This window comes from Melanerpes formicivorus, unplaced genomic scaffold, assembly GCF_026170545.1.
Source record: "Melanerpes formicivorus ecotype bairdi unplaced genomic scaffold, bMelFor1.0.p_v2 SCAF_28, whole genome shotgun sequence".
NCBI classification, from domain to species: domain Eukaryota; kingdom Metazoa; phylum Chordata; class Aves; order Piciformes; family Picidae; genus Melanerpes; species Melanerpes formicivorus.
In genome coordinates, this window is record NW_027142380.1 from 9,377,007 (window position 1) to 9,400,508 (window position 23,502).

At 46.5% G+C, this 23,502-nt stretch overlaps 1 protein-coding gene across 4 annotated transcripts in view; it reads left to right on the forward strand.

Moving 5' to 3' along the window:
- Positions 1–317: 317 nt before the first annotated feature.
- The window catches only part of CNTN6 (contactin 6), a 200,441-nt gene continuing 177,256 nt past the window's right edge, over positions 318–23,502 (forward strand). For 2 of the 4 annotated variants that reach the window (XM_068154389.1, XM_068154392.1), the window contains exon 1: positions 319–607. The gene's annotated coding sequence lies outside the window, so the exon portion shown is untranslated. Of the gene's footprint in view, positions 608–4,029; positions 4,106–23,502 lie in introns of all 4 variants that reach the window. The other 2 variants (XM_068154390.1, XM_068154394.1) reach the window with 2 other exon arrangements.

A 23,502-nucleotide genomic window follows, 5' to 3' on the forward strand; every position in this document is an offset into this window, starting at 1 on the left:
CCCACTGCCGACCTGCATCCTGTGAGCTTAATCTTCTGGAGCTCAGGCAAAAGCGACCGCGGGACCCAGGACTGAACAAAAATCATTTCCCTCCTTGTTCCAAGCCTAACTAGCGAGTACTGACCCAGTTTTCAAGAGGAGAAGCTTCTGATTACCTGACAGGAGCTCACATTTGCACGTAAAGAGAAAGCAAGAGCACATTTAATCTTTCATGCTCCTCGTAAGGCAGCTGCGCTTTCGCTCGCTCAGCCTCCTCCAAGGATGAGCCGCGGCAGCGCCGGTTTCTGCGCGCTCAAGATGTGCGGATAGGGAGCCTGCAGAAACTGTAGTAGCTGTTTGCTCGCTTCGAGCCCTAATTGTGTGGGTCCTAGCAGGAGTACAGCAGGCAAGCAGTGTATTTCACGCTTAATACCAGTGAAGAGCCACGCAATGCTCAGTGGATAAAAGGCTTGTAGTCCCAGCTGGGAAAATAGTTCCATTATCTCCCAGCTGCATAGACCTTCCATACGGCTCCGTTCTGCCTCGATGAGCACTGTGGCTTGCTGAGAGCTCCAAACAGTTCTGCAGAAAATTGTAAAGATCCTCAGACATTTCACTGTTCAGAGCTGTAAGTACAGAATTGTGCTGTCTGCTGCAATGTGAATGATGCTAGGGGGGTGTGGGGGGGGGGAAACTGCGTTTTCTGGAGGGGAGGGGGGGAAGGGGGTGTCTGCCTTCCTCAGTAATTTTCAATAGCATAAGGGGAAGAGAATGAAGAAAATTTGCTGCTTTATGTCTGCTGCGTGTCTGTAAATGGCTGATGCTCCAAATGTATACATTCATGGAAGAGGGTCAAAAAAAACCCCAACCAACCAACAATGTATAGAATGGATTTGTATGCTTGTGAGGGCTGAGTCCAACAGCACAGGCGACCGTGCTGGTAACAGACACCACAGGTATATGATCTGAGTATACCACAGCTCTGTGCTGCAGTGAAACAGACAACAGAGAGCATGACAGTGCTAATTTTGGCACTTTCATATGACTTTCTACAGCATGTTATAAGGTGAGGTGAGTAATGAGAGCCTCCTCTAACGTCCAGCAGCAGAAGGGGCAAAAGCAACAAACATAAATCTTCAGGAAAATATCAGTCAGTGTTGAAAGTTTCCCCTGTTGCTCAGTTAATAATTGAAAGAAAAATATATATCAAAGCATATATTTAACATTCATTGTTTGCACCCAAACATTTGCAAGAGTTTTAGTCTGTGTTGTGATTTATTCCCCACTGTGTGGCACAGATTTAAAGGACACTTTACAAAAAGTTTTGGAAGGCTGGGGTTCCAGAAGTCAGCAGCTGCTTGACAAGCGTTTTACCTCAACTCATATATTCCCATCGTGCTTTAGGGGTGAATACTTTGATTCAGATGGTTGGTGTATGTGTAAAAGGTCTCCTCCAACAGCTTTTGCACCGTCAGGCTCGGTGTTCACACTTGCCTTCAGCGCTTACACGTCTGAGTGATTAAACAAGAGGCCACCACTCTTTACCCTATTTAAATAACAGTTAGCTCTCCTTTTGTCAACACTGCAACCATCTTCAGATGGATATTTAGAGTTAAAAATCACACTTTTTGCTTCCCTGAAGTGGTAATTGCTCCTCCCCTCCTTTTATTTTCTTCCCTCAAAGAGGGAAATTGTCAGATTCCTCCTTCCACATTCAGCATTTGAAAAGTTCTGCAAGTTCAAGGAGATTTGTTGTGGGGTTTTTGTGTGTGTGTGTGTGCAACTAAAGCCTGCAGTGTTTATCATTCCAGGCACCACATCCCCACAAATAACCCATCTTCACCAGCCAACTCTTGCTTTGGTGCTCCAGAGGCACTATGTCAGTGTTTCACATTCCAGGAGTCTTTGCTTCACAGGTTTTATGACACTCAAAAGTCCCAAATCCCTACTTATGCAAAGTTAGCAACTATTACATACCACATTTTACTGGGTAAGAAAGAAAAATAAACCACCCCAATCTATGCAGCTGTAGGTTCCAACTGCCTGTGAGTTGCTGATCACCAAGTGCTAAAAGTTTCACCTTCCACCCCAAGGCTAAAATTGCAAATAATCTACAACTTAATTGCTTAAAAATCAAATAGGAGATATCCATCTTTTCTCTTCCCCTCCAGCTTCATGATCAGTGTTAAAAAGGTTTGTGGTGCATATTAAGCTACTTGGAAATTAATTCCTTGCAGTTGAAGCAAATATTTCCATCCCAGAGTGAGGTCCCAGCACCCCCAAGGGGACTTGGAACATGAAGTTCTGCATTTGCACTGTGTGGCCATGAAGCACTGTTTGTATTTGAGCAGGAAAGTTTGATTAGAAAGGTGTTTGGCCTGTGAGTATATGAAATATATCAGCTCTTCAAAATGGCATTTACATTTTTCTTCCACCCCAAAACTCTTTTAGAAGACAACACAGCTTTTGCTTAACATTGAGACTGAGCTTGTTCCATAGGATTGCCACAGGCTGCCTTCTACTAACCCCAGCTAGATGCTGCTCACCTTCTTGGCTTGCTCAGGGAGACCAAGGCACAAAACCCAACTTAATTCTGCCCTGCTTGCCCACAGCCTCCTGCCCTACCCCTGGGTGCTGTGGTGGGTTGAAATTTTCCCCCCAACATTAATTTTGCCAGACCAGCTCAGTTGGAAGCAAATGAAACTGAAACTACCGCAGGTGCAGCCAATCCCTCTGACCTCTGTGGAGGAGCAGACTCACAGGGAATGCTCTTACAGAGGATCAGCACCAGAAAGTCTGTCTCAAAAAGCCCTTTATTTCTTCATACCAAAAGCTCCTCTCAAAGCTGATCATGACTATGTATGTGGGCAAATTCACAGCTTGGTCTTCCTAGGTAAGAGACAATCTCTGAGAAGTGAAACCACAAAGTACTTCAGGCACAGGTTTACAAATCCAAGTACCTGTTCTGGCAGTTATCATCTCTGAGACACAAAAAACCCCTATTGTGTTGGAGCACATCACTGCTTAGATGATGAGATGACCTTAATTCCATTCATCAACCAGCAGACTTCAACTCTCTCTTACTTACACAAAGCTTTTCTACAAGTGCAGAGTATGCATGGAAAAAAAACCCCAAACAGAAACACCACCAAAACCATGACACCATTAACAAGAGAAACAAATATCTCCAAGTAGCTTAATCAAGGCAAATCAAACCTAACCCAAAAAATCTACTGCAACAGGCCAGGATATTGCACTTACAATTCTCCATCTTGCTGAGAAAACAACCACGCACAGTTAGCCTGAGACAAAGCACCAGAGACATGGCCTGCCACAATCTCAATGACCTTTAAGTTCTTCTCCAACCAAAACAATTCTTAGTGCTAAACAGATCCAGGTCACAATATCAAAGGATCACAGTATCGCCACGGTTGGAAGAGACCTCAAGGATCATCGAGTCCAACCTATCACCACAGACCTCATGACTAGACCATGGCACCAAGTGCCACATCCAATCCCCTCTTGAACACCTCCAGGGATGGGGACTCCACCACCTCCCTGGGCAGCACATTCCAATGGCAAACAACTCTCTCTGTGAAGAACTTTCTCCTCACCTCCAGCCTAAACTGCCCCTGGCACAGCTTGAGACTGTGTCCTCTTGTTCTGGTGCTGGTTGCCTGGGAGAAGAGGCCAACCCCTTCCTGGCTACAACCACCTTTCAGGTAGTTGCAGATGGCAATAAGGTCTCCCCTGAGCCTCCTCTTCTGCAGGCTAAACAACCCCAGCTCCCTCAGCCTCTCCTCACAGGGCTGTGCTCAAGGCCTCTCCCTTCTCTGGACACATTCAAGTGTCTCAATGTCCTCCTTAAACTGAGGGGCACAGTAAAGTGCTAGCAAGATGCTAGCATAAAGTGTTAGCACATAATCAAACATGAGGACTTGCACACATCCATTCCAAAGGGTTTAGCATCACCAGAGTGAGGTAGAGAGAGAAAAAAATACAAGTTTTGCCATACCTTTCTGCTCTGAGTTCTATCTTCTCTCCCTCCAGAAGCTCCTTGTGGACTCAAGCCTAGCTGCAGCACCTCCAGCCCTGGCTTTCTTTGCCTGGTCAGGCAGCATTAGAGGTCAGCACTTCTGCTTTTACTCCTGAGAACAAAAGTTGTTTTCACTTGTTTGCTCGGGAACTGTAGAGTTGTCCCATCACAGTCAAAGAGTTAATTAAGAGAATTAAAGACCCTAAGCCCAGCCTATTTGCCTTATAAACCTGCTTTGGGGCCTAGTTTTGTGTTTTGGGTTTTTTTTTTCAGTAGAGCATGTTTTATTAATGCCTCAATAGCTCTGTGACTTCACTGCTGAGTTAAATCAAGTAACTCACCTCCACTTAAGCCTAAAGTGAGTATGTCCCCATTCCAGACTCTTGCTTGTAGTTACTGTTGTCTCTGAGTACTGACACTTGCCCATGGGAGTGTTTTGGTGCATCTAGATACTGAAATCTCCCAAGATTTATTCCCAGGCAGTTTGATCAGTTTCAGAAAGCATAGGAAGGCAGAGTAGGAGAAACAGCCTCTTAAAATGGTCCCACCTGAGTTTGGGCAGCTTCCAGCTGACTCATTCCATGGCTGCCTCCTCTCTCCTTTAGACGTAAAGGACTTCACTTGCAACACCTCTGTGTGTGAAGGTCCAAAAGGTCACGGAATAAGACCTGACTTGAGTCATCTGAAGAAGGAAATGTACAAATCAGTGAATGATTGACACACACATATGAGAGTAGCATAGTGAGGACTGGAGGGATCTTTGGAGATGGAGTCCAACACCCCCAACTAAAGCAGGGAACCCACAGCAGCTTGCCCAGGGTATTCAGTGTTCCTAAGGTTGGAAGAGACCTCAAAGATCATCGAGTCCAACCTGTCACCACAGACCTCATGACTAGAGTAGGGAGGACACTACTGCCTACTGCAGGCTTGAACTCATGACCTTCCCATTAAGGGTCTTATGCACTACCAACTGAGCCATCAGGATGGTCACAATGTCCAGATGGTTTTGGAATCTCCCCACACAAGGAGACTCCACAACCTCCCTGGGCAGCCTCCTCCAGGGCTCCAGCACCCTCAAACCAAAGAGTTTTCTCCTCATGTTCAGACAGAACTTACTTTCTTCCAACTTGTGTCCATTGTCCTGTTGTTGGGCACCACCTAAAAGAGTCTGACCCCATCCTCCTGTCCCCCACCCTCTGGCTTTTGCTGAGCATTGAGAAGATTCCCTCTGGCTCTACTCTTCTCCAGGCTAAACAGACACAGGTCTCTCAGCCTTTGCTCATGATTGGATTTTCAGGAGTACAGCAGTTTCTGTGCTCTGTATGAGAGCAGGAGACAGATGATGCCTGTTCTGTACTGCTAGCAGCAGCCAGGCAACATTTAATCAGGTTACAAGTTATTGGCATATTTTCTTCTTGGCCTTTTCCTGGCTTTTTTTTGTTCCAGCCCTCAGTGACTCACCACCACCTGCATTGTTATCCCTTGGGATGATGTTGTGATGTGGTCAATCTGTTTTCAGGACAGTGTGGCTCTAGCCACACCACCTTGCTGCCCACAGCTGGCTTTTGAGGACAAGAACCAAGTGGTACCCACCACTTCCCCCCTCCCCTTCAGCATTCTAGAGAGTGTGGAAAAGGGCTCTGCCATGATCTCAGGCTCTTTTGGAGCTCTGTGCAGGAGGGAGTGATGGAGACTAACTGCCAGTCAGTGTGGATAAGTGTCCAGGCAGCCAAGTGCATTCTGTGGGGCTGTACTGGAGGAATCTTCATGTTTTGGGGATTCCTGGAAGAGGAAAAACTCCACAGCATGCAGTGGTCAGGAGAACAACTGAGAGAGAGGGGAGGAGGGGAGGGAGTGGGAGAGAGATTGCCATCACTTAGTCCCTCTGCTGTGTTTCTAGCCTATAAAGGCAAGAAGAAATGGATAGAGATGGTCAGAAAGGCAGCTTGTTTTGTTAAAATTCTTGCCAGCATCTGCTGCCAAGCTCTTGTTAAAAGAGATAGAAACCAGCAGAAGGATGAGAGAAACAGTGTTGTGTTCTTGCTCTTTGCACAACGTAATGATATGGGAACTAAGATAATTGGCTTCCAGATAAGTGTTGTTATTAGCTGTGTACAAACAGGAATGACCCAGCCACCCAGGTAGGCAACAGCCCTCTCCAGGCTCTGATCACAGCTCCCACCAGAGGCACCTCAAACAAATAAAAGAGATGCTACTTATTTTTCTCCCAACTAAGTCCTCACTTTTCTTCAGGACACCAACAGGAACCACTTGATACGTAACATTCCTCAGAAAAAAAATAATAAGAACTCTTTCATATTTGGCAGTGAATTCAACACTTCCATGGCCCTAACCAGAGGCTCCCAAGTCCCTACAGTGATCATAGAATCAGAGAATCAATAACGTTGGAAAAGACCTCAGAGGTCATCAACTCCAACCTATCACCTAATACCTCATGACTAACTACACCATGGCTTCCAGTGCCACATCCAAGCCTTTTTTGAACACCTCCAGGGGTGGTGACTCCACCACCTCCCTGGGCAGCACATTTCAGTGGCCAATTACTCTTTCTGTGAGGAACTTTCTCCTCACCTCCAGCCTAAACTTCCTCTGGTGCAGCTCAAGACTGTGTCCTCTTGTTCTGTTGGAGGTGATGCCTCCAAAGAATCTCTTATGACACTTAGAATCATAGAATCATAGAATCAAGCAGGTTGGAAGAGACCTCCAAGATCATCCAGTCCAACCTATCATCCAGCACCATCTAATCAACTAAACCATGGCACCAAGTGCCTCATCCAGTCTCTTCTTAAACACCTCCAGTGATGGTGACTCCACCACCTCCCTGGGCAGCACATTCCAGTGGCAAATCACTCTCTGTGAAGAACTTCTTCCTAACATCCAGCCTGAACCTCCCCTGGCACAGTGTGAGACTGTGTCCTCTTGTTCTGGTGCTGGTTGCCTGGGAGAAGAGACCAACCCCCACCTGGCTACAACCACCCTTCAGGTAGTTTAGAGAGCAATAAGGTCTCCCCTGAGCCTCCTCTTCTCCAGGCTAAGCAACCCCAGCTCCCTCAGCCTCTCCTCAGAGAGCTGTGCTGCAGGCCCCTCAACAGTTTCATTGCCCTTCTGCACCATAAGAGAGATTTGGCTGGGAAGCAAGGATCCTCTGCTATGAAAAGTGCTGTGATTTTAATCATTTCCATTCTGGTGTGGAAAGGGCTGAGGAAACCTGTCTCAGAGGAGCTGAGAATCAGGGCTATCACCTCAGCTCTGCAATCTTTTGATGTGCTTAAAAAAAAAATGAAAAGAAAAAGAAAAAAAGGGGGTGGAGGGGGGGAGGAAAGAAAAGAAAGCTCAGTGGTTAATTTGCTCCTCTGGATCAGGTAGATTACCTACTGCTGTTCTTGCTGATCCTTTCTCATGAGGGCTTCCCCAGGGTCAAAATGATCAAAACCTGGTGTAGGTCTGCCTACAGCAGCCAGCAGTCCAGGATTAGGACACTCTCCAGGGTACAGGAGGTCACTGCTTAAGCGCAGCAGCAATCTCATCGCTGCCTGTAGCCTGGTGCCTTAACTCCTGGCTATTCTGGAACCTTGCTCCAGCAGTTTTCCCAGGTATTTGAGAAGTCTTCCCAGAGATACTTTTGTCAGAGCTGGCACACTTCTGAGGAGATTGGGCTTTGATGAGATAGCATCTTGCTGAGATCTGAGCGTGAGAGCTCTTGCTATCACACTGCACTCTGGACCACATGTGTTCACCTTCACACTGCTCCAACCCTGCTGCTAACAGACCTGGGGAGAGGGAGATTTGAGAGAATTCAGCTAATGAGGAAAACACTCTCTGTTCTGGGCAAAGAACACGCTAGGCTGGGTTATCAGCAAATGTGAGAAGACAACTACTGTTCACCAGCACCTTTGTTTTTGCTGGAACATGTCCAGAGAAGAGCAGCAAAGGTGGAGAGGCTGAGGGAGCTGGGGTTGCTTAGCCTGGAGAAAAGGAGGCTCAGGGGAGACCTTCTTGCTATCTACAACTCCCTGAAGGGAGGTTGTAGCTAGGTGGGGATTAGTCTCTTCTCCCAGGCAACCAGCACCAGAACAAGAGGACACAGTCTCAAGCTGTGCCAGGGGAGGTTTAGGTTGGATGTTAGGAAGAAATTCTTCCCAGAAAGAGAGATTGGCCATTGGAATGTGCTGCCCAGGGAGGTGGTGGAGTCACCATCACTGGAGGTGTTTAAGAGGAAACAGGATGAGGCACTTGGTTGCATGGTTTAGTTGATTAGATGGTGTTGGATGATAGGTTGGACTTGATGATCTCAAAGATCTTTTCCAGCCTGGTTTATTCCATTCCATTCCATTCCATTCCATTCCATTCCATTCCATTCCATTCCATTCCATTCCATTCCATTCCATTCCATTCCATTCTTTTTGATTAGTACTGGGAATAATTAGAGAAATTGTTTTGGCTGAAGCTCTGCAGTGAGTTTCCTACAGTCAAATGAATAAAGTTTGATATATTTGTGTCCAGTTCTGGGCTCCCCAGTTCAAAAAGGACAAGTAGCTACTGGAGAGTCCAGTGGAGGCTATGAAGATGCTGAGGGGCCTGGAGCATCTCTGAGAGGAGGAAAGGCTGAGAGCCCTGGCACTGTGGTCTGGAGAAGATCAGCCTGAGAGGGGATCTTCTTAATGCTGCTCAGTATCTAAAGGCCATGAGAATGGTGCTTGGCTTTTTCAGTGGTGGCCAGTGACAGGACCAGCAGGTACAAACAACAACACAGGAAGGTTCACTTGAACTTAAGGAAAGCCTTTTTTTTTCCAGTGAGGTTGCTGGAGGCCTGGATCAGGCTGCCCAGAGAGGTTGTGGAGACTCCTCCACTGAAAGTATTCCAAACCCACCCAGACACTGTAATCCTGGGCAGCCTGCTGTGGGTGACCCTGTATTAGCAGGGGTGTTAGGACTGGATGATCTCCCTTCCAAACCCCAACATTCTGTGATTCTATGATTGCATGTTCAGTGCTTATTTCTTCTTCAAACACATCTCCTGCCTTTTAGTCTTCATCCTGTCCCATTGCCTTGTCTGCTGGGAGGTCACTCCACTGAAGATAGATGAGGCTGGGCCACAAAATGCTTGCCACTCTTTCCTGAACCCCTGGGGCACCATGTATTTTATCAATTCAAATCCATTTCTCCAAGACATTCTCTGGTGAGCAGTGCATGTGCTGCATCCAGCCTACACGTGGCACCTTTGGGGAGAGAAAGGGGGGATTAAAAGCACTGAAGTTTCTGCAACTTCATCTCTTTGAGCAGTTGCTGACAATCCTACCATGAAATTACAAAACCAGCAGGACCAGAGCAAGCCTCACTAGAAATTGTGCTTTCCCCACTTGTAAAGGGATCCAGACAAAATGTAGATTTTTATCACCGAAATGAGTCACCTGTGCCTCGTGGATTCAGTTTCCCATCCCTCCTATCAAAACTCTCAGTTGCCTTGACAGAGTTTGGGCTTGGCTGTGGTGACCTATGCTCCATCCCTGCCTTTCCCAAGCCCTTTCCCAATCTCTTCCAGCTTCTAAGGAGTCTGTCCTTGAGCCAAGGAAAGCAAATCAAGCGTCTTATTTGCACCCTGGGACTGTTCTCTGCAGAGAAAGCACATACAGGCTTTGGAGAGCCTCTCTGGGCATCCAGGCTGATCTCTAGTGCTGCTCATCCTTTGTGCCCCTGCTGCACTTTTCTGACACGTCTGGGAGCAGCTGCTGTTGAGAACAGCTCCTGGCGCTTGCTTTGGCTAAGCCCTGGCTGGTGACTGCTGTGTACTGCCCTGTCCATGGTATTGTAGCTGGCCCTTTGTGCCGCAGCATTTAAGCTCTCCTCAAACTGATTATGATGTTCTGCTAATTTCCTTAATTCAGGCTCTCAGCCCCAAATGGGTTTGTTTTCCTTAGGCTGACAGTAGAGGGGAAGCTCTGCAGTTGCCAGCAGACCTGGGTGCTGGGGAAATTTCTCTCCCAGCAATCTTTCTGTCTGCTGTTTAGTGAGAGCACTCAGGCTGCCCAGCAGGTTAGAGGTTCTACCCCTGTTGTACTCACTTAAACTGCCACCCTTTTCTCAGCACGAGCATCATTAGCAATGACATATTGCTGAAGCCTCTCCACAAAGGTGACCCTGTCCTTCCCAGTGCTGTCATACAAAGCTAAAAGCCACACATACATATATTTTAACCCTTTCCTTTCCAATGTCACTCAATAGTTTGATTCTGGAGCAGGGGAGATTTATAGCAGGTATAAAGAGGAAGCTCTTCACAATGAGGATAGTGAAATACTAGAAGTGGTTGCCCAGAGATGTGGTGGAGGCCCCATCCCTGAAGACATCCAAGGACAAGCTTGATGGGGCCCTGAGCAACCTGGTCATAGAATAGAATAGAATAGAATAGAATAGAATAGAATAGAATAGAATAGAATAGAATAGAATAGAATAGAATAGAATAGAATAGAATAGAATAGAATAGAATAGAATAGAATAGAATAGAACAGACCAGGTTGGAAGATACCTTCAAGATCATCAAGTCAACACCACCTAATCAACTAAACCATGGCACCAAGCACCTCATCAAGTCTCCTCCTAAACACCTCCAGTGATGGTGACTCCACCACCTCCCTGGGCAGCCCATTCCAATGGGCAATCACTCTCTCTATGAAGAATTTCTTCCTCAAAGATGTCCCTGCTCACTGCAGGGGGTTTGGGCAAGACTACCTTTGAGGGTCCCTTTCAACCTGATGCATTCTCTGATTCTCCTCACTCTGAAGCCACTGGAGGTGTAGATGTCACTGCTAACACCCCTGGTGTCTCTGTTTCACTCCACCCATGAGCTGGGTCTGTGTTTTCAGTCCTGCCTCACTTTTCCCACCCAAAGATTCACCCAAAGAATATTTACTAACTGTGTCATGCCTGGCCAGCTGCAGAGCCAGCTGCATAATGAGGGTGTAGCAATGGAGAAAAGACTTGTCAGAGGGAGCTGCTTCTGCTTAAAAGGAAAAAAAATCTTCATTTCCTACACAGTTGAAATCAGAACAGTTATTCATGCAAAAAGCTCCCATAAAACAAGTAAACACAAAGGAAAGATTCTTCAAGGAGAGAATTCTTGTAGGACTAAATGTACTACAAACATGTTGAAATTGCTGCTAAGTACAATGCAGCTCTGCCCAGGGCCAAGTCAGGCTGCTACCTGTGCAAATATTTCCTATGAAGCAGCCCTGTACCAGGCAGGAGGTGTGGTATGGTAAGAAATGGAAGTATGATGAGAAACAGCTATAGTGAGAAATGCATCTCATTTAGGTGCCTGAAAAGCAGCTAACAGCTGTGGCTGAGGTTATAGCACATAACAGAATCCCAGCACGATGGGAGGGACATCTGGGGATCATCCAGTCCAATCCCCTTCCTAAAGTAGGGGCACCCCCAGCAGCTTGCCCAGGATCACAGTGTGCAGATGGAATTGGAATCTCTCCATACAAGGAGACTTCACAACCTCTCTGGGCAGCTTGCTCCAGGGCTCCCACAACCCTCACAGCAAAGAAGTTCCTCTTCATCTTCAAATGGAAGATCCTGGGTACTTGTTTGTGCCCACTACCTCTTTTCCTATCACTGGACACCACTTGAAATAGCCTATCTTCATCCTCTTGCCCCTCACATATTAGCAATTGATCAATATTGAGATGATTCCTTCACAGGCTGCTCTTCTCCAGGCTCAACAGCCCCAGGGCCCTCAGCCTTTCCTCCTCACACAGATGCTCCAGGCCCCTCAACCTCTTTGAAGTCTCCACTGGACTCTGCAGTAGTTCCTTGCCTCTCTTAACTGGGAAGCCCAGAACTAGAACCACGACTCTAGATGCGGCCTCACCAGTGCAAAGTAAATGGGAAGGAGAACCCCCTTGAGTTCCTGGCCACACTCTTCTTAATGCACACCAGGATCCTATTGGCCTTCTTGGCCACAGGGGCACATTGCTGGTTTATGGTGAAGCCTTTATCTACAGCAGTAAGTTGTACCTTCAGTATAGTCTTGCTTTCCACTGCTTAGTGAAGTCTCATGGCCCCAGCAGCCTCAGCTGTCATGCAAGACTTTGTTTTCCATGTTTGCTGGGGGCAGCTAAGCAGAGGGCTAGAAGTTGATTGCAGCATTTGGCCATGTTTCCATGTGTTTCTATCAATGTGACCATTCACCCCCTGTGCTGACACCATGCCCTGAACATCAGTTTGTGCTGTAGAGATTATTCTTGCCCGGTAGCAAGGGTTCTTCACACCCTACTGCTGCATCTCTCCATTTTTGTCCCCATCTCAGACATCATCTTGGGTTTTAGTAGCTGCCTAAAGCAGGGAAGAACTTTGGCTTATGAACCCACACACAAGTGCTGCAGTTCCAGCCAGGAATAAACTGAACTAAATACTCCTCTGAGGACACAGCTTGGGGGGGACAAAGCATAACTGTGTTGTATCTAGTGTGAGTAGGAAGAAGCCTTATGAGGAGCTGCTGAGGAAACTGGGGCTGTTTCAGCCTGGAGGAAAGGATGCTGAGGGGAGACCTTCTCATTCTCTACAACTACCTGAAAGAAGGTTGGGTCCCAGTGGGTATTGATCTCTTGCTCGAATAATGAGTAATAGGACTAGAGGAAGTATCCTCAAATTGCACCAGGAGTGGTTTAGGTTGGACATGAGGAACAGTTTCTTCCCCAGAAGGGTTCTCAAGCCCTGGAACAGGCTGCCCAAGGCAGTGGTAGAGCCTACATCACTAGAGGTACTTAAGAACCTGAAGATATGGTGCTGAAGAACATATTTTAGTGGTGACCTGGCAGTGCTAAGTCAACAGCTGAACTTGATTATCTTACAGGTGAATCTATCACTCTGTTCTGTGACAATAAGTGAGCCCAGCATATACTGGATAACGCTAGAAAAACACTGGGAAAGGCATTACAAAGAAAGGGGAGAGAAGAAAGAACAGTGGTGAACACGGCTAGGGTCTGGAGGTGCTGGAAGGTGTCCAGAGAAGGGCCATGAGGATGAGCAGAGGGCTGGAGCTGCTCTGCTGTGAGGACAGACTGAGGGGGTTGGGGTTGTTCAGGCTGGAGAAGAGATGGCTCTGAGGAGACCTAATTGTGGCCTTCCAGTATCTGAAGAGGGCTACAAGAAAGCTGGAAGGAACTTTTTAGGTTGTCAGGGAGTAATAGGACTGGGGAGAGGGGGGGGTGGAAAAAAACTAGACGTGAGAAGATTCAGATTGGATGTTAGGAAATAGCTCTTCACTGTGAGGGTGGTGAGAGCCTGGCACAGGTTGCCCAGGGAGGTGGTGGAAGCCTCTTGCCTGGAGATGTTTGCAGCCAGGCTGGATGTGGCTGTGAGCAACCTGCTGTAGTGTGAGGTGTCCCTGCCCATGGCATGGGGTTTGAAACTGGCTGATCCTTGATGTCCCTCCCAACCCTAACAGTTCTGTGATTCTATGGCTAAAAAATCATGGCTTCCTCCTATTGTAGCGAATGCAATGTTTGTCAAGAAGTGCTGAAGGGTTATTTGAGCACCTCCAGGCATGGGGACTCCACCACCTCCCTGGGCAGCCTGTTCCAATGCCTGACCACTCTTGCAGGAAAGATATTTATCATCACATCCAAGCTAACCCCCACCTGGTGCTATTGCATATTGGCTCTCCTCTCGTCGTATTGCTTGTAACTTCAGAGCAGAGACCAGCACCCACCTCCCTCCAACCTCCATCCAGTGTTTCAGAAAACACTGAATAATTTATGTGGCCAAGGGAGGAGTGATAAAACTGCTAGAACAAAGTAGACAGAGCTCATTAGTGCCCCGAGCAGCAGTGAGGGCATATTTAGATGGCACAAATCTGGCATCAAATGGGTGCACTGCCAGCTGCTGTAGAGTCCACTTAAACCTGGAGGAAAACATATTTTGCATTTGAATACAAAATGCTCACTTAGATGAGCATCTTAGGGTTCTTTAAACATGAAAGAATGTTTGATAACTAGAGAATTCAGGGAAGGCTGTTGGTATTTTGGGATGCTCTGAGGAAGGCTGTGCGGTATTACTCTGTGCTGGAGGTATTGCAGCGTTAATTGCACAGCTTTACTGAGAGATTACTAGTTTTCAAGTTAGTCTTATTGAAGGTGTTGAATAATGGATGACATCAAACTCTGGGCTAGGGATTCAGAGGATTGATTTGGAAGATGCAGACAAGAGATGGCCCAAATCAAACTTCTGTCAAGACAATGGTAGGATAAAAGTTACACACGAAGTGTGAGGACTGACTGGCAAAATGTGCCTTATTCACTGCTTCAGGTAAAATATCAATTATTAAGCATGTCACGATCTTGCCTCTTTGTCTGGCTGCCTTTCTCAGCAAGATTGATTCAAAATCCATCTAAGCCCTGAAAGGAATTAGCAGGAAACCACTTTGTTTGACAGTGCTGAAGGGGGAGGTTGTTCAAGCAGCCAGAGCAACCAGCAGCAGTACCCCCAAGAACATGAAAAAAAAAGCCCAATCCCTGACCAACCAGGAGGTCTGGTTAAGTAAAGCATGAGTAAGTCATAGAAACCTCTCACTCATAGAGTGAGAACCTCTCACTCATGGAGGTGCTGGAACGTGTCCAGAGGAGGGCCACAAGGATGATCAGAGGGCTGGAGCACCTCTCCTATGAGGACAGACCGAAGGAGTTGGGGCTGTTCAGTCTGCAGAAGAGAAGGCTCCCAGGTGACCTAATTGTGGCCTTCCAGTATCTGAAGGGGGCTGTATCTGAAGGCTGGGGAAGGACTTCTCAGGATCTCAGGTAGTGATAGGACTAGGGGAAATGGAATGAAGCTGGAGGTGGGGAGATTCAGGCTAGATGTGAGGAGGAAGTTCTTCCCCATGAGAGTGGTGAGACCCTGGAATGGGTTGTCCAGGGAGGAGGTGGTCGAGGCCCCGTCCCTGGAGGTGTTTAAGGCCAGGCTGGATGAGGCTCTGGCCAGGCTGATCTAGTGTGGGGTGTCCCTGCCCATGGCAGGGGGGTTGGAACTAGCTGATCCTTGTGGTCCCTTCCAACCCTGAATGAAACTATGAAACTATACCCACAGACACAAAAGAATGGGGGGGGGGGGGGGGGGGGGGGGGAACCCAACTAACAAGTTACAAGCCGATTGTGAGAGGTTCTAAAGCTGAATCACAGCCACTGCTGATTTTCTAGGCTATATTTTTCTAGGTGATATCATAAAATGTTGCTTGCAAAGAGGGCAAAACCAGACAGGAAATGCTCCTGCACACCATGAGCTCCTGGGTGATGTCTGTGGTCTTTGAATGAGTTAAAAGCTGCAAAGAAATGTTAAGTACAAGTGCCACTTAAATCAAATCAGGGTGGGATCCTAATTATTAACTTCCCTTCTGAGAGCTCATGTTTCCAAAGCATATTGGCCAAAGCAGGAGGCTAAAAATAGGAAATGTATTAAGAAAATACATCAGGAAAAGCAGAGATTTGCTAAGAAAGTATTGAACAAACTCAATTTCGGTGTGTTATTTTTTTCCCTGTGTATGTGGATGCCCTAGAAAATGAAGCACATTTCAGGGCTGGTGTGGAAGGAAGGAGCAGCTCAAAGCTGTGACCTTCCCATGGACCTCTCCTCAAGGGACCAAAAGCTCTTCTGTGTGGACTGAAAACATACAGCTTGTTTTTTGCTGTATGAAGTGGCCAATTTCCTTCCCAGAACTGACCCTTTCACTAGCATCAGCAGCTGGGATTTCTTTCTTAACCAAACAGTTAGAGCAAATATTTCAGCTGAATGTGGGGTGGCTTGTTAAGGACTATAGAAGTCATTCAGAGGACAACAGGAGTTTAAACCTAAATCCCTGTGGGCTGTTTAGGGCAGTAGCATCACATGAGACCATTCTGGACACCTCTTACAACATTTTGTTGACTGCCCATTAACAGTACAGCAGACAAGGGAGCAGCCAAAATTTACACCATCATGGGAAAAACAGCCACATCAGTCACAGCTGATGGCATAGAATAGAATAGAATAGAATAGAATAGAATAGAATAGAATAGAATAGAATAGAATAGAATAGAATAGAATAGAATAGAATAGAATAGACCAGGTTGGAAAAGACCTTTGAGATCATCAAGTCCAACCTATCATCCAACACCATCTAATCAACTCAAGCATGGTACCAGGTGCCTCATCCTGTCCCCTCTTAAACACCTCCAGTGATGGTGACTCCACCACCTCCCTGGGCAGCACATTCCAATGGCCAATCTCTCTTTCTGGGAAGGACTTCTTCCTAACATCCAGGCTGAACTCCCCCCGGTGCAGCTTGAGACTGTGTTCTCTTGTTCTGGTGCTGGTTGCCTGGGAGAAGAGACCAACCCCCACCTGGTTACAACTTCCCTTCAGGTAGTTATAGACAGCAATAAGGTCTCCCCTGAGCCTCCTCTTCTCCAGGTGGACTGCAGGTGATCTGAGAGCTTACCTGAGCAAGGTCACAGAATGTTAGGGGCTGGAAGGGGCCACGAAAGATCATCTAGTCCAACCCCCCTGCCAGAGGAAGATCACCCATACCAAGTCACAGAGTGTGTCACAGAGTGGTTTGGGCTGGAAAGGGCCTTGAAGATCATCGAATCAATAAGGTTGGAAAAGACCTCAAAGATCATCAGGTCCGACCTGTCACCCAAGACTCACAACTACTAAACCATGGCACCAAGTGCCACATCCAATCCCCTCTTGAACACCTCCAGGGATGGTGACTCCACCACCTCCTGGGCAGCACGTTCCAATGGCTAACAACTCTCCCTATGTGAAGAGCTTTCTCCTCACCTTGAGCCCAAACATTCTCCCCACATCTAGTTTTAAACTTTCTGCCATAAGCTCTTTCTAGGCCAGGTTGCTCAAAACCACATCCAACCTGGCCTTGACCACTGCCAGGCTTGGAGTCTCCACAATTTTTCTGGGCATCCTGTTCCAGTGCGTTACCACCCTCACAAATTTATGCAGAGTGGGGATATTTTCCAGTCTGACATGCCTGGTTATCAGCCACAATCTTAAATATGTTTTTAACTTTAGTTCTGATTATTTTATCTGCATATTTTCATGGTTCCTGTTTTTTCCCCCACTGAGGTTAATGGCTGTACACACTATCACAAATGCATTGTTACCTGTGTCATACCATTTATACCATCTCATTTATTCTGGCAAATACAGCAGCCCATGCTCTAATTCATCAGAATCAGACACTGATTATTGAAGTGGGTAATTGCAGAGCCTGGTGATCAACTCTGGACAAGGCAGAGTCCAACAGACAGGATCCAACACAATGAACATGATTACAGTGAAGGAGTTGGCTGTTGATAGAGTTGCACCCTGCCGTGCAACACAAAGCACTAGAATGAGGTTGGAAAATATTGGTACTTGGGTTTCATCTGTCAACTGGGGTGTAAAATATTTCTGGTGCAAAGGCACCACTACTATTGTCCTTTTCTGGATAGAAAAATATTAAATAAGAGTAAGAACAGACTTAATTTTGCCTCACCTCCTTGCTCTCAGGAGCAGTAGGGATGGAATGGAATGGAATGGAATGGAATGGAATGGAATGGAATGGAATGGAATGGAATGGAATGGAATGGACCAGGTTGGAAAAGACCTTTGACATCATCAAGTTCAACCTATCACCCAACACCATCTGATCAACTAAACCATGGCACCAAGCGCCCCACCCAGTCTCTTCTTAAACACCTCCAGTGATGGTGACTCCACCACCTCCCTGGGCAGCACATTCCAATGGCCAATCTCTCTTTCTGGGAAGAACTTCTTCCTAACATCCAGCCTAAACCTCCCCTGGTACAGCTTGAGACTGTGTCCTCTTGTTCTGGTGCTGGCCACCCGGGAGACGAGACCAACCCCCACCTGGCTACAACCTCCCTTCAGGTAGTTGTAGACAGCAAGAACGCCTTCCCTGAGCCTCCTCTTCTCCAGGCTAAGCAGTCCCAGCTCCCTCAGCCTCTCCTGCCAGGACTGTGCTCCAGGCCCCTCGCCAGCCTCATTGCCCTTCTTTGGACACACTCAAGCATCCCAATGTCCTTCTTAAATTGAGGAGCCTAGAACTGGACACAGTAGTCAAGGTGTAGCTTAACCAGTGCTGAGTACAGGGGCAGAATGACTTCCCTGCTCCTGCTGGCCACACTATTGCTGATGCAGGGCATCACTCATACAGACAGCAAAACACCAACATCTCAAGAGTGGGAATGGAACAGCAACAGGGGAGCTTTACAGAGCTCTCTTGCAATGACAGCTCAGTGTCAGAAGTTGTTTCTTGGCTTTGTGGTGAACCTCAGTGCTAAACTCCTCACCGGAGCTGCTTTGCAAGGTGCTCTCAGCCACAGACAGGGAAGAGACAAGGTGAACTCTAAGCCTGTTGCTAGGAATTTGATTGCACTGTTCAGAGGTGTTTCAGGTGGCTACACTGTTAAAAAATCACCCTGATGGAGGTTTTTGTCTTCCTTTTATTCCGGTGGCTTGCAGAAACAATAACACTTTGCTTTTGGGTAAAATTCCAATCAATGCAAACCTCATAAGCCAATATAATTTTATAGATTGCTGTCCAATATGCAATTTGTTACACAATATCTGTGTGGCTTCTGCTTATTGAGACGTAAAGACTTTCCTTTTTTTAAGGGAGATTTTATGTGAGAAGGGCACGAGAAGGAATAACCTTTCATACCTACCGTGCCGCAAACTAAATTACCCTTAACCTAAATCATTTATCATCTAGTGGCAGCCTAATGAGACCAAAACAAACACAAACAAACTGCCTGGAATTCTCTTGAAGGGGCAACTTTTATTTATACCAGCCCAGGCTTTTGCTGGTGGCTTCACAGGTTGGCTACATGGATTTTACAGCGGGTAACATCAGATGCTCCCAGCAATAACTGAAGAAAACTTACGAGGCGATAAAGCCTGTGAAGGGGACTTTTTTTTTTCCACCCTGGAATCACATATCACAGAGGGTGAGCCTAGAAGAGGTGTTCTAGGACAGTTACATACTTTATGTTTATTTGCTGGTGGTAACTTTTTGCTGGGTGTGAGGAATGCAAGGAGGGGAAGGAAGCCTTCATCTCTCTAAACAGCCTGAGGGCTACTCAAATACTCATCAGCAGGGCTTTTGTGATTTGGATCCAGAGGGTCGGAAAACCTCTCAGAAAGAATGATAGCTACCACGCTTGTGGAACGCAGCCATGTATTGTGCTTACTACTAAGATGCTCTTTTTTCCAGTAGCACATTCCTCTTTGCAGTACACATTGTCCTGGACACAACATTCTTTTCACCAGTGTTATTTCAAAGAAGAGGAGCAACATTTTGGAGCAAATGTGACTTTTTCTTTCTTTGAGCCAGACACACGAACATAAAAGAAGCTTTTACTCAGCAGAACCTGCTTGAAGTATGAGTGCAGTGACCTACAGGTACACACCAGGAGTATAAGCCTATTTACTACAGCTTGTGATTCTATCATGAGCTAAGTGAAGATCCAGGTCTTTAGAAAGCTGATCCAAACCCCCCTGAAATCAGTGGGATAGGTTTCCCTGCTTTTCTTAAGGCTGGATCAGGCCTTGTACCAGGTTTATTAGCTACAATAATGGCTGTGTGATTTACCCTCCACCTAATGCAATTGTGGTTGATCTCTTCTGCTGTGTGCAGAAACTGAGGCGCATGTTGATGATCTTGCACACTGATGAGGACTGATTTGCTTATTAAGGAAATAAAAGCTAAAGAGAGTGGATCCCTTCAGCCCTAGGACCTGCTATTTCCCTTGACAGATGATAGATCATTGTTTTTCCCTCTTTTCAAGAGGAGCAGTCCAAGAGAGGAATATAATCAATCTGTTTGTTGTTTTTAGCCCAGAACTGGTGAGGAGTTTGATTTGTGTGGCTCTGTAGTCACAACATTGTTTTATACATCAGGAAAGAAAATGAACAGTCCATTATTTAGATCATCACCAGCAAATGGAGGCTCTCAAGAATGAAATGCAGGTCCACCATCATCATCTTATCTCTACTCAATCTCCTCAACTCTTGCTGAACTTATACCATACAGCTGCTAGGGAGAATCTTGGACAGAGAGAGAGGCTGAGCCGGCGATCAGAGTGACACACAGTCTAGCATCTCAGCAGAAGTTATTAGTGCCCACATGCAATTTCTGAGTGCAATCAAACATGTGGATGACAAGAAGCTTGGGAAGAGCTGCAGTATCCCAGGAAACAATCTGCATTATTAAGAACATAACTCCGGTGGCAGGATGATTAGCATACAAAACTGCAGGCACTTCACTTCAAGATGCTCCTCGATGGCTCCTCTTCAAAGCAGGAAGCCCATTTAAGCCCATTAGAGACCAAACTATTTTGAGATTTTGCAGATACAAGTCCAAGGAAATGTGTAGAAACATTGATGGAGCAGCTCTGCAGGAGAACAAAACTACAAACGATACTCACACAGTACTTCTTCTGCAGTCGCTGGGATGGGTTTGATGGCCCCAGGAAAGCATCAGATTGGGGCTCTTCTGCTTTATTGGTTGTACAGTTCTATACATTTGGCTGTGGCTTCAGATGGAGAAGTGATCATGCCTCACACCTGATGTAGTTTGAGGTGTCCCTGCCCATGAGAGGGGGGGAGGAGTTGGATGATCCTTGAGGTCCCTTCCAACCCTAACAATTCTGTGATTGTATGATTCTACTCCGCTCTCCTTGCATGACTGTAATCCTTCTGAGAAGCAAACACACACATCCCAGTACTCATGGCATTCCATGAGTCACATCAGCAGCAATACCTATTCTTTTGAAATCAAAGCTGTGAGGCTGAGATCTTGGAAGTAAATTAGGCCTTGAACATTTCACTGACTGCCACTACAAGAGCACAGCCATGTATGGGTTGAGGATGCAGCAAACTGCTTTAGAAGCACACAGGAAGGCTTAGAATAGAACACACAGAGGAGGGGAAGGGAAGGGAAGGGAAGGGAAGGGAAGGGAAGGGAAGGGAAGGGAAGGGAAGGGAAGGGAAGGGAAGGGAAGGGAAGGGAAGGGAAGGGAAGGGAAGGGAAGGGAAGGGAAGGGAAGGGAAGGGAAGGGAAGGGAAGGGAAGGGAAGGGAAGGGAAGGGAAGGGAAGGGAAGGGAAGGGAAGGGAAGGGAAGGGAAGGGAAGGGAAGGGAAGGGAAGGGATAACCGTTCATCACACAGCTGAATTTTAACCATCTTTTCTTAACTGACACCACAGCAATATTAAAAAATCAGGATTTTTTCATGAGGTTGATTTCTCTTGTTCATTTGGGAGTGTAGTGGACTTACCTAGATGCTCAGGACCTACGTTATGTCGAGGGATGCTCCCAGTTCCCCAGCAGTTAGTTGTGTTCTGGGGGATACTTAATCAGCACTACCATTTGCATCAGTGCTTTGAAAAAGAAGTGCTCCTCAAACCAACCCTGAGTAACCTAGCAGTAGGTTTCAATTCACTACCATTTCTTGTTTCCTTTTTTCCTTTTGGTATGATAACAGATCATTTGGCATAGTGCAATTTCCTCTCCATTCTCCCCTGTGAAGTCCAACAACACATTTTGGTGCACAGAGAGAGTCTAAATGAAAGAGTTGAACAGAAGGATAGAAAAGAGGCTTCTCAGAGCACTGATGTTGCCACAAAACAGGTTAAAGCCCTGTTAGCTTTCAATGCACTGTCTATTAGACAAGAAAACACAGCAGAAAGCAAAAGGAAAAGCTCTGAAAATAAAAGCAATGCCAGTAATGTCATGAAGTCTGTGGTGACAGGTTGGACTCAATGATCCTCGAGGTCTCTTCCAACCTTAGTGATACTGTGATACTGTAAAGATCTGTTGCACAACCAGACTTAGTGCAAATAATCTTTATAGAATCACATTGTGTGGAAAAGATCTTTAAGGTCATAGAGTCCAACTGTCCAAACACCACCATGGCCATTAAACCATGTTCCAAAGTGTGATGTCTACATGTTTTTTGAACACCTGAAGGGATGGTGATTCCACCACTTCCTTGGACAGCCTGTTCCAATGCCTGGACACTATTTCAGCAAAGAAATATTTCCTAAGATCCAAACTAAACCTCCCCTGCCACAAGCTGAGGCCATTTCCTCTCATTCTATCACTTGATACTAGGGAGAAGAGACCAACCCCACCTCACTCTAACTTCCTTTTAGGCAGTTGTAAAGAAAGGAGGTCTCCCCTCATTTTCCTCTTCTGTATCCTAAAGCCCAGTTCCCTCAACCTCTTCTCTCAAGACCTCTTCTCCAGATTCTTCACTAGCTTCATTGCCCCTCTCTGGACACACTTCATGGACCTTCATATCTCAGAGTTTCAGGACTGATGTGTTTTCAGGAGATGCATACATCAATAAGTGTATCCTAAATATTTGCTGCCTCCATATTAGGAAACTCCAAGTCAAGTCATTATTCTTATCTCTCAGATAAATATCAAGGCTTTGTCTTTGATCTTGATTCCTAGCTGGTGTAATTTGGCCTCTCTCTCGATAATGCTCCACGCTATTCCCACCTACACCACTGGAACATCCAATTCTGTTTGCTTGTCAAAACCCAAGAACAGTAAGTTCAAGTTCAAACCACCTTAAGTGTACCCAGGAGGAGAAAACCTTCATAAATATCTATTATTATTCAAGGAAACATTTTGCTTTTCTAATGTATTCTGAATCTGTCTAAATTGTCTGCTGCATATCCCGCAGATGCAAACGTATTGATACGTGGATGCACGACTTGTTTGGAGTGCAGGATGATTAGCAAGGAATAGAATCAATTGCCAACAAATCATCTGCCATGTGCAAAGCAAAAGTCCAGCAGGAATTAATGCAATAAAATGTATTCCTATTTCTCTCCATCTCTTCGACACTTGAGAAAGGTCAGCCCTCTGAATGAGCCAGCAGCTCCTGCATGAGCCCCAGGAAACAGCAGGAATCCTAGAATCATAGAATTGACAGGGTTGGAAGGGACCTCAAGGATCATCCAGTCCCAACCCCCCTGCCATGGGCAAGGGACCCTTCACACTACAGCAGGTTGCTCACAGCCACATCCAGCCTAGCTGCAAAAACCTCCAGGCATGAGGCTTCCACCACCTCCCTGGGCAACCTGTGCCAGGCTCTCACCACCCTCATAGGCAAGAACTTCATCCTAACATCCAATCTGAATCTATCCATTTCTAGTTTTACTCATTCTCCCCAGGCCTGTCACTCCCTGACACCCTCAAAAGTCCCTCCCCAGCTTTCTTGTAGCCCCTTTCAGATACTGGAAGGCCACAATGAGGTTTCCTGGGAGCCTTCTCTTCTCCAGACTGAACAGCCCCAACTCCCTCAGTCTGCCCACATAGGAGAGGTGCTCCAGCCCTCTGATCATCCTCTTGGCCCTTCTCTGGACACCTTCCAGCGCCTCCAGATCCTTCCTGTAACAGAGG